The sequence below is a fragment of the Sus scrofa genome, chromosome 17 (genome assembly GCF_054392235.1).
Source record: "Sus scrofa isolate SSC_HxYL_T2T_F1_AM1 chromosome 17, Sscrofa_HxYL_maternal_Yorkshire_Landrace_v2.0, whole genome shotgun sequence".
NCBI lineage: Eukaryota > Metazoa > Chordata > Mammalia > Artiodactyla > Suidae > Sus > Sus scrofa.
In genome coordinates, this window is record NC_139399.1 from 2,792,068 (window position 1) to 2,805,085 (window position 13,018).

A 13,018-nucleotide genomic window follows, 5' to 3' on the forward strand; every position below is an offset into this window, starting at 1 on the left:
TAGAACAGAATAGAATAGAATAGAATAGAATAGAATAGAATAGAATAGAATAGAATAGAATAGAACAGAACAGAACAGAATAGAATAGAATAGAATAGAATAGATCAGAATAGAATAGAATCGAACAGAATAGAATAGTATAGAACAGAATAGAACAGAATTGAACAGAACAGAATAGAACAGAACACAACACAACAGAACAGAATGGAATAGAATAGAATAGAACAGAACCGAATAGAACCGTACAGAAGTGAATAGAACAGAATAGAATAGAATGGAATAGAACACAATAGAATAGAATAGAACAGAACAGAACAGATTAGAATAGAAAAGAATAGAACAGAACAGAATAGAATAGAACAGAATAGAACAGAACACAACACAACAGAACAGAATAGAATAGAATAGAATAGAATAGAATAGAATAGAATAGAATAGAATAGAACAGAACAGAATAAAATAGAACAGAACAGAATAGAATCGAACAGAATAGAATAGAATAGAACAGGATAGAACAGAATAGAATAGAATAGAACAAAATAAAACAGAACAGAACAGAACAAAACAGAACAGAATAAAATAGAACAGGACAGAACAGATTAGAACAGAATAGAAAGGAACAGAATAGTATAGAATAGAATAGAATAGAATAGAATAGAATAGAATAGAATCGAACAGAATAGAATAGAACAGAATAGAATAGAATAGAATAGAATAGAATAGAATAGAATAGAATAGAATAGAACAGAACAGAAGAGAATAGAATAGAATAGAACAGAACAGAATAGAACCGAATAGAACAGAACTGAATAGAACAGAACACAACACAACAGAACAGAATAGAATAGAATAGAATAGAATAGAACAGAACCGAATAGAACTGAACAGAACTGAATAGAACAGAATAGAATAGAATGAAATAGAACACAGCAGAATAGAATAGTACAGAATAGAACAGATTAGAATAGAATAGAATAGAACAGAACAGAACAGAAAAAAATAGAACAGAAGAGAACAGAATAGAATAGAACAGAGTAGAATAGAACAGAACAGAACAGAACAGAATAGAATAGAATAGAACAGAACAGAATAGAACAGAATAGAATAGAATAGAATAGAAGAGAATAGAACAGAACAGAACAGAATATAATCGAACAGAATAGAATAGAATAGAAAAGAATAGAACAGAATAGAATAGAATCGAACAGAATAGAATAGAATAGAACAGAATAGAATAGAATACAATAGAATAGAATAGAATAGAATAGAATAGAATAGAACAGAACAGAACAGAATATAATTGAACAGAATAAAATAGTATAGAATAGAATAGATCAGAATAGAATAGAATCGAACAGAATAGAATAGAATAGAACAGAACAGAACAGAATAGAATCGAACAGAATATAAGAGAATAGAACAGAATAGAATAGAACAGAATAGAATAGAATCGAACAGAATAGAATAGAATGGAACAGAATAGAACAGAACAGAATAGAATAGAACACAACACAACAGAACAGAATGGAATAGAATAGAATAGAACCGAGCCGAATAGAACAGTACAGAACTGAATAGAATAGAATACAATAGAATAGAACAGAAAATAATAGAATAGAACAGAATAGAATAGAATAGAACATAACAAAGTAGAATCGAATAGAATAGCATAGAACAGAACAGAATAGAATAGAATAGAACAGAATAGAATAGAATAGAACAGTATAGAATAGAATAGAACAGGACAGAACAGAATAGAATAGATTAGAACAGAATAGAACACAATAGAATAGAATAGAATAGAATAGAACAGAACAGAACAGAATCGAATCGAACAGAATAGAATAGAATAGAACAGAATAGAACAAATTAGAATAGAAAAGAATAGAACAGAATAGAACAGAACAGAACAGAACAGAACAGAACAGAATAAAATAGAACAGGACAGAACAGAATAGAATAGATTAGAACAAAATAGAACACAATATAATAGAATAGAATAGAATAGAACAGAACAGAACAGAATAGAATCGAACAGAATGGAATAGAATTGAACAGAATAGAACAGAATAGAATAGAATAGAATAGAATAGAAACGAACAGAAGAGAATAAATAGAATAGATTAGAATACAATAGAATAAAACAGAATAGAACAGAATAGTACAGAACAGAATAGAATAGAATTGAATAGAAGAACAGATCAGAATAGAATAGATTAGAATAGAATAGAATAGAATAGAATAGAATGGAATAGAATAGAATAGAACAGAATAGAATAGAGTAGAACAGAATAGAATAGAATAGAACAGAACAGAACAGAACAGAACAGAGTAGAATAGAATAGAATAGAATAGAATAGAACAGAACAGAACAGAATAAAATCGAACAGAATAGAATAGAATAGAACAGAATAGAACAGAATAGAATAGAAGAACAGAACAGAACAGAAAAAAATAGAACAGAAGAGAACAGAATAGAATAGAACAGAGTAGAATAGAACAGATCAGAAGAGAAAAGAATAGAATAGAATAGAACAGAACAGAATAGAACAGAATAGAATAGAATAGAACAGAAGAGAATAGAACAGAACAGAACAGAACATAATCGAACAGAATAGAATAGAATAGAAAAGAATAGAACAGAATAGAATAGAATCGAACGGAATAGAAAGGAATAGAACAGAATAGAATAGAATAGAATAGAATAGAATAGAATAGAATAGAATAGAATAGAATAGAACAGAACAGAACAGAATATAATTGAACAGAATAGAATAGTATAGAATAGAATCGATCAGAATAGAATAGAATCGAACAGAATAGAATAGAATAGAACAGAACAGAACAGAATAGAATCGAACAGAATAGAAGAGAATAGAATAGAATAGAATAGAACAGAATAGAATAGAATCGAACAGAATAGAATAGAATAGAACAGAATAGAACAGAACAGAATAGAACAGAACACAACACAACAGAACAGAATGGAATAGAATAGAATAGAACAGAGCCGAATAGAACAGTACAGAACTGAATAGAATAGAATACAATAGAATAGAACAGAAAATAATAGAATAGAACAGAATAGAATAGAATAGAACATAACAAATTAGAATCGAATAGAATAGCATAGAACAGAACAGAATAGAATAGAATAGAACAGACTAGAATAGAAGAGAACAGTATAGAATAGAATAGAACAGGACAGAACAGAATAGAATAGATTAGAACAGAATAGAACACATTAGAATAGAATAGAATAGAATAGAACAGAACAGAACAGAATCGAATCGAACAGAATAGAATAGAATAGAACAGAATAGAACAGATTAGAATAGAAAAGAATAGAACAGAATAGAACAGAACAGAACAGAACAGAACAGAATAAAATAGAACAGGACAGAACAGAATAGAATAGATTAGAACAAAATAGAACACAATATAATAGAATAGAATAGAATAGAACAGAACAGAACAGAATAGAATCGAACAGAATGGAATAGAATTGAACAGAATAGAACAGAATAGAATAGAATAGAATAGTATAGAACAGAACAGAAGAGAATAAATAGAATAGATTAGAATACAATAGAATAAAACAGAATAGAACAGAATAGTACAGAACAGAATAGAATAGAATTGAATAGAAGAACAGATCAGAATAGAATAGATTAGAATAGAATAGAATAGAATAGAATAGAATAGAATAGAATAGAATAGAATAAAATAGAACAGAACAGAATAGAATAGAATAGACCAAAATAGAATAGAATAGAACAGAATAGAATAGAATAGAACAGAACAGAATAAAATAGAATAGAACAGAACAGAATAGAATAGAATAGAACAGAATAGAATAGAATAGAACAGAACAGAATAGAATAGAATAGAACAGAATAGAATAGAATAGAACAGAATAGAATAGAATAGAACAGAATAGAATAGAATAGAACAGAACAGAACAGAATAGAATAGAATAGAACAGAATAGAACAGAACAGAACAGAACAGAACAGAACAGAATAGAATAGAATAGAATAGAATAGAATAGAACAGAAGCGAACAGAATAGAATCGAACAGAATAGAATAGAATAGAAAAGAATAGAACAGAATAGAATAGAATCGAACGGAATAGAAAAGAATAGAACAGAATAGAATAGAATAGAATAGAATAGAATAGAATAGAATAGAATAGAATAGAATAGAACAGAACAGAACAGAATATAATTGAACAGAATAGAATAGAATAGAATAGAATAGATCAGAATAGAATAGAATCGAACAGAATAGAATAGAATAGAACAGAATAGAACAGAATTGAACAGAACAGAATAGAACAGAACACAACACAACAGAACAGAATGGAATAGAATAGAATAGAACAGAACCGAATAGAACCGTACAGAAGTGAATAGAACAGAATAGAGTAGAATGGAATAGAACACAATAGAATAGAATAGAACAGAAGAGAACAGATTAGAATAGAAAAGAATAGAACAGAACAGAATAGAATAGAACAGAATAGAACAGAACACAACACAACAGAACAGAATAGAATAGAATAGAATAGAATAGAATAGAACAGAACAGAACAGAATAGAATAGAATAGAATAGAATAGAATAGAATAGAATAGAATAGAACAGAACAGAATAGAACAGAATAGAACAGAACAGAATAGAATAGAATAGAATAGAATAGAATAGAATAGAACAGAATAGAATAGAATAGAAAAGAATAGAACAGAATAGAACAGAACAGAACAGAACAGAACAGAATAAAATAGAACAGGACAGAACAGAATAGAATAGATTAGAACAAAATAGAACACAATATAATAGAATAGAATAGAATAGAACAGAACAGAACAGAATAGAATCGAACAGAATGGAATAGAATTGAACAGAATAGAACAGAATAGAATAGAATAGAATAGAATAGAACAGAACAGAAGAGAATAAATAGAATAGATTAGAATAAAATAGAATAAAACAGAATAGAACAGAATAGTACAGAACAGAATAGAATAGAATTGAATAGAAGAACAGATCAGAATAGAATAGATTAGAATAGAATAGAATAGAATAGAATAGAATAGAATAGAATAGAATAGAATAGAACAGAACAGAATAGATAGAATAGACCAAAATAGAATAGAATAGAACAGAATAGAATAGAATAGAACAGAACAGAATAGAATAGAATAGAACAGATCTGAATAGAATAGAATAGAACAGAATAGAATAGAATAGAACAGAACAGAATAGAATAGAATAGAACAGAATAGAATAGAATAGAACAGAATAGAATAGAATAGAACAGATCTGAATAGAATAGAATAGAACAGAATAGAATAGAATAGAACAGAACAGAATAGAATAGAATAGAACAGAATAGAATAGAATAGAACAGAATAGAATAGACTAGAACAGAATAGAATAGAATAGAACAGAACAGAACAGAATAGAATAGAATAGAACAGAATAGAACAGAACAGAACAGAACAGAACAGAACAGAACAGAATATAATAGAACAGGACAGAACAGAATAGAATAGATTAGAACAGAATAGAACAGAATAGAATAGAATAGAATAGAATAGAATAGAATAGAACAGAACAGAACAGAATAGATTCGAACAGAATAGAATAGAATAGAACAGAATAGAACAGAATAGAATAGAAGAGCAGAACAGAACAGAAAAAAATAGAACAGAAGAGAACAGAATAGAATAGAACAGAGTAGAATAGAACAGATCAGAAGAGAAAAGAATAGAACAGAATAGAATAGAATAGAACAGAAGAGAATAGAACAGAACAGAACAGAACTTAATCGAACAGAATAGAATAGAATAGAAAAGAATAGAACAGAATAGAATAGAATCGAACGGAATAGAAAAGAATAGAACAGAATAGAATAGAATAGAATAGAATAGAATAGAATAGAATAGAATAGAATAGAACAGAACATAACAGAATATAATTGAACAGATTAGAATAGAATAGAATCGAACAGAATAGAATAGAATAGAACAGAATAGAACAGAATTGAACAGAACAGAATAGAACAGAACACAACACAACAGAACAGAATGGAATAGAATAGAATAGAACAGAACCGAATAGAACCGTACAGAAGTGAATAGAACAGAATAGAGTAGAATGGAATAGAACACAATAGAATAGAATAGAACAGAAGAGAACAGATTAGAATAGAAAAGAATAGAAGAGAACAGAATAGAATAGAACAGAACACAACACAACAGAACAGAATAGAATAGAATAGAACAGAATAGAACAGAACAGAACAGAACAGAACAGAATAGAATAGAATAGAATAGAATAGAATAGAATAGAATAGAATAGAACAGAACAGAACAGAATAGAATCGAACAGAATAGAATAGAATAGAACAGAATAGAATAGAATAGAACAGAATAGAATAGAATAGAACAGAACATAACAGAACAGAATAGAATAGAATTGAATAGAATAGAATAGAACAGAACAGAACAGAATAGAATCGAACAGAATAGAATAGAATAGAACAGAATAGAACAGAATAGAATAGAAGAACAGAACAGAACAGAAAAAAATAGAACAGAAGAGAACAGAATAGAATAGAACAGAGTAGAATAGAACAGATCAGAAGAGAAAAGAATAGAATAGAATAGAACAGAACAGAACAGAACATAATCGAACAGAACAGAATAGAATAGAAAAGAATAGAACAGAATAGAATAGAATCGAAAGAAATAGAAAAGAATAGAACAGAATAGAATAGAATAGAATAGAATAGAATAGAATAGAACAGAACAGAACAGAATATAATTGAACAGAATAGAATAGAATAGAATAGAATAGAATAGATCAGAAAAGAATAGAATCGAACAGAATAGAATAGAATAGAACAGAATAGAACAGAATTGAACAGAACAGAATAGAACAGAACACAACACAACAGAACAGAATGGAATAGATTAGAATAGAACAGAACCGAATAGAACCGTACAGAAGTGAATAGAACAGAATAGAGTAGAATGGAATAGAACACAATAGAATAGAATAGAACAGAAGAGAACAGATTAGAATAGAAAAGAATAGAACAGAACAGAATAGAATAGAACAGAATAGAACAGAACACAACACAACAGAACAGAATAGAATAGAATAGAATAGAATAGAACAGAACAGAATAGAATAGAATAGAATAGAATAGAATAGAATAGAATAGAACAGAACAGAATAGAACAGAATAGAACAGAACAGAATAGAATAGAATAGAATAGAATAGAACAGAATAGAATAGAATAGAAAAGAATAGAACAGAATAGAACAGAACAGAACAGAACAGAACAGAATAAAATAGAACAGGACAGAACAGAATAGAATAGATTAGAACAAAATAGAACACAATATAATAGAATAGAATAGAATAGAACAGAACAGAACAGAATAGAATCGAACAGAACAGAATAGAATAGGATAGAACAGAACAGAATAGAATAGAATAGAACAGAATAGAATAGAATAGAACAGAACAGAATAGAATAGAATAGCACAGAATAGAATAGAATATAACAGAATAGAATAGAATAGAACAGGACAGAACAGAATAGAATAGATTAGAACAGAATAGAACACAATAGAATAGAATAGAATAGAATAGAACTGAACAGAACAGAATAGAATCGAACAGAATAGAATAGAATAGAACAGAATAGAACAGAATAGAATAGAATAGAAGAGAATAGAACGGAACAGAAGAGAATAACTAGAATAGATTAGAATACAATAGAATAGAACAGAATAGAGCAGAATAGAACAGAACAGAATAGAATAGAATTGAATAGAAGAACAGAACAGAATAGAATAGATTAGAATAGAATGGAATAGAATAGAATAGAATAGAATAGAACAGAATAGAATAAAATAGAATAGAACAGATTAGAATAGAATAGAATAGAATAGAATAGAATAGAATAGAATAGAACAGAACAGAGTAGAATATAATACAACAGAATAGAATAGAATAGAACAGAATAGAATAGAATAGAACAGAATAGAATAGAATAGAACAGAATAGAATAGAATAGAACAGAATAGAATAAAATGGAATAGAATAGAAAATAATAGAACAGAATAGAATAGAATCGAACAGAATAGAACAGAACAGAACAGAACAGAACAGAACAGAACAGAATATAATAGAACAGGACAGAACAGAATAGAATAGATTAGAACAGAATAGAACAGAACAGAATAGAATAGAATAGAATAGAATAGAATAGAATAGAATAGAATAGAACAGAACAGAACAGAATAGATTCGAACAGAATAGAATAGAATAGAACAGAATAGAACAGAATAGAATAGAAGAGCAGAACAGAACAGAAAAAAATAGAACAGAAGAGAACAGAATAGAATAGAACAGAGTAGAATAGAACAGATCAGAAGAGAAAAGAATAGAATAGAATAGAACAGAATAGAATAGAACAGAATAGAATAGAATAGAACAGAAGAGAATAGAACAGAACAGAACAGAACTTAATCGAACAGAATAGAATAGAATAGAAAAGAATAGAACAGAATAGAATAGAATCGAACGGAATAGAAAAGAATAGAACAGAATAGAATAGAATAGAATAGAATAGAACAGAACATAACAGAATATAATTGAACAGAATAGAATAGAATAGAATCGAACAGAATAGAATAGAATAGAACAGAATAGAACAGAATTGAACAGAACAGAATAGAACAGAACACAACACAACAGAACAGAATGGAATAGAATAGAATAGAACAGAACCGAATAGAACCGTACAGAAGTGAATAGAACAGAATAGAGTAGAATGGAATAGAACACAATAGAATAGAATAGAACAGAAGAGAACAGAACACAACACAACAGAACAGAATAGAATAGAATAGAACAGAATAGAACAGAACAGAACAGAACAGAACAGAATAGAATAGAATAGAATAGAATAGAATAGAATAGAACAGAACAGAACAGAATAGAATCGAACAGAATAGAATAGAATAGAACAGAATAGAATAGAATAGAACAGAATAGAATAGAATAGAACAGAACATAACAGAACAGAATAGAATAGAATTGAATAGAATAGAATAGAATAGAACAGAACAGAACAGAATAGAATCGAACAGAATAGAATAGAATAGAACAGAATAGAACAGAATAGAATAGAAGAACAGAACAGAACAGAAAAAAATAGAACAGAAGAGAACAGAATAGAATAGAACAGAGTAGAATAGAACAGATCAGAAGAGAAAAGAATAGAATAGAATAGAACAGAACAGAACAGAACATAATCGAACAGAATAGAATAGAATAGAAAAGAATAGAACAGAATAGAATAGAATCGAAAGAAATAGAAAAGAATAGAACAGAATAGAATAGAATAGAATAGAATAGAATAGAATAGAATAGAACAGAACAGAACAGAATATAATTGAACAGAAAAGAATAGAATAGAATAGAATAGAACAGAACAGAATAGAACAGAATAGAACAGAACAGAATAGAATAGAATAGAATAGAATAGAACAGAATAGAATAGAATAGAAAAGAATAGAACAGAATAGAACAGAACAGAACAGAACAGAACAGAATAAAATAGAACAGGACAGAACAGAATAGAATAGATTAGAACAAAATAGAACACAATATAATAGAATAGAATAGAATAGAACAGAACAGAACAGAATAGAATCGAACAGAATGGAATAGAATTGAACAGAATAGAACAGAATAGAATAGAATAGAATAGAATAGAACAGAACAGAAGAGAATAAATAGAACAGATTAGAATAAAATAGAATAAAACAGAATAGAACAGAATAGTACAGAACAGAATAGAATAGAATTGAATAGAAGAACAGATCAGAATAGAATAGATTAGAATAGAATAGAATAGAATAGAATAGAATAGAATAGAACAGAACAGAATAGAATAGAATAGACCAAAATAGAATAGAATAGAACAGAATAGAATAGAATAGAATAGAACAGAACAGAATAGAATAGTATAGAACAGATCTGAATAGAATAGAATAGAACAGAATAGAATAGAATAGAACAGAACAGAATAGAATAGAATAGAACAGAATAGAATAGAATAGAACAGAATAGAATAGAATAGAACAGAACAGAACAGAATAGAATAGAATAGAACAGAATAGAACAGAACAGAACAGAACAGAACAGAACAGAACAGAACAGAACAGAATATAATAGAAGAGGACAGAACAGAATAGAATAGATTAGAACAGAATAGAACAGAACAGAATAGAATAGAATAGAATAGAATAGAATAGAATAGAACAGAACAGAACAGAATAGATTCGAACAGAATAGAATAGAATAGAACAGAATAGAACAGAATAGAATAGAAGAACAGAACAGAACAGAAAAAAATAGAACAGAAGAGAACAGAATAGAATAGAACAGAGTAGAATAGAACAGATCAGAAGAGAAAAGAATAGAATAGAATAGAACAGAACAGAATAGAACAGAATAGAATAGAATAGAACAGAAGAGAATAGAACAGAACAGAACAGAACTTAATCGAACAGAATAGAATAGAATAGAAATGAATAGAACAGAATAGAATAGAATCGAACGGAATAGAAAAGAATAGAACAGAATAGAATAGAATAGAATAGAATAGAATAGAATAGAACAGAACATAACAGAATATAATTGAACAGAATAGAATAGAATAGAATCGAACAGAATAGAATAGAATAGAACAGAATAGAACAGAATTGAACAGAACAGAATAGAACAGAACACAACACAACAGAACAGAATGGAATAGAATAGAATAGAACAGAACCGAATAGAACCGTACAGAAGTGAATAGAACAGAATAGAGTAGAATGGAATAGAACACAATAGAATAGAATAGAATAGAAGAGAACAGATTAGAATAGAAAAGAATAGAACAGAACAGAATAGAAGAGAACAGAATAGAACAGAACACAACACAACAGAACAGAATAGAATAGAATATAATAGAACAGAATAGAATAGAATAGAATAGAATAGAATAGAATAGAATAGAACAGAACAGAATAGAACAGAATAGAACAGAACAGAATAGAATAGAATAGAATAGAATAGAATAGAACAGAATAGAATAGAATAGAATAGAATAGAACAGAACAGAATAGAATCGAACAGAATAGAATAGAATAGAACAGAATAGAACAGAATAGAATAGAATAGAATAGAATAGAACAGAACATAGTAGAATAGAACAGAATAGAATAGAACAGAATAGAATAGAATAGAACAGAATAGAATAGAATAGAACAGAACAGAACAGAATAGAATAGAACAGAATAGAATAGAACAGAATAGAATAGAATAGAACAGAATAGAATAGAATAGAACAGAACAGAACAGAATAGAATAGAATAGAACAGAATAAAACAGAACAGAACAGAACAAAACAGAACAGAATAAAATAGAACAGGACAGAACAGATTAGAATAGATTAGAACAGAATAGAACAGAACAGAATAGAATAGAATAGAATAGAACAGAACAGAATAGAAATGAACAGAATAGAATAGAATCGAACAGAATAGAATAGAACAGAAGAGAAGAGAATAGAATAGAATAGAACAGAACAGAATAGAACCGAATAGAACAGAACTGAATAGAACAGAACACAACACAACAGAACAGAATAGAATAGAATAGAATAGAATAGAACAGAACCGAATAGAACTGAACAGAACTGAATAGAACAGAATAGAATAGAATGAAATAGAACACAGCAGAATAGAATAGTACAGAATAGAACAGATTAGAATAGAATAGAATAGAACAGAACAGAACAGAAAAAAATAGAACAGAAGAGAACAGAATAGAATAGAACAGAGTAGAATAGAACAGAACAGAACAGAACAGAATAGAATAGAATAGAACAGAACAGAATAGAACAGAATAGAATAGAATAGAACAGAAGAGAATAGAACAGAACAGAACAGAATATAATCGAACAGAATAGAATAGAATAGAAAAGAATAGAACAGAATAGAATAGAATCGAACAGAATAGAATAGAATAGAACAGAATAGAATAGAATACAATAGAATAGAATAGAATAGAATAGAACAGAACAGAACAGAATAGAATAGAACAGAATAGAATAGAATAGAACAGAACAGAACAGAACAGAATAGAATAGAATAGAATAGAATAGAATAGAACAGAACAGAACAGAATAAAATCGAACAGAATAGAATAGAATAGAACAGAATAGAACAGAATAGAATAGAATAGAAGAGAATAGAACAGAACAGAAGAGAATAACTAGAATAGATTAGAATACAATAGAATAGAACAGAATAGAACAGAATAGAACAGAACAGAATAGAATAGAATTGAATAGAAGAACAGAACAGAATAGAATAGATTAGAATAGAATGGAATAGAATAGAATAGAATAGAATAGAACAGAATAGAATAAAATAGAATAGAACAGATTAGAATAGAATAGAATAGAATAGAATAGAATAGAATAGAATAGAATAGAATAGAACAGAACAGAATAGAATATAATACAACAGAATAGAATAGAATAGAACAGAATAGAATAGAATAGAACAGAATAGAATAGAATAGAACAGAATAGAATAGAATAGAACAGAATAGAATAAAATGGAATAGAATAGAAAATAATAGAACAGAATAGAATAGAATCGAACAGAATAGAACAGAACAGAACAGAACAGAATATAATAGAACAGGACAGAACAGAATAGAATAGATTAGAACAGAATAGAACAGAACAGAATAGAATAGAATAGAATAGAATAGAATAGAATAGAATAGAACAGAACAGAACAGAATAGATTCGAACAGAATAGAATAGAATAGAACAGAATAGAACAGAATAGAATAGAAGAGCAGAACAGAACAGAAAAAAATAGAACAGAAGAGAACAGAATAGAATAGAACAGAGTAGAATAGAACAGATC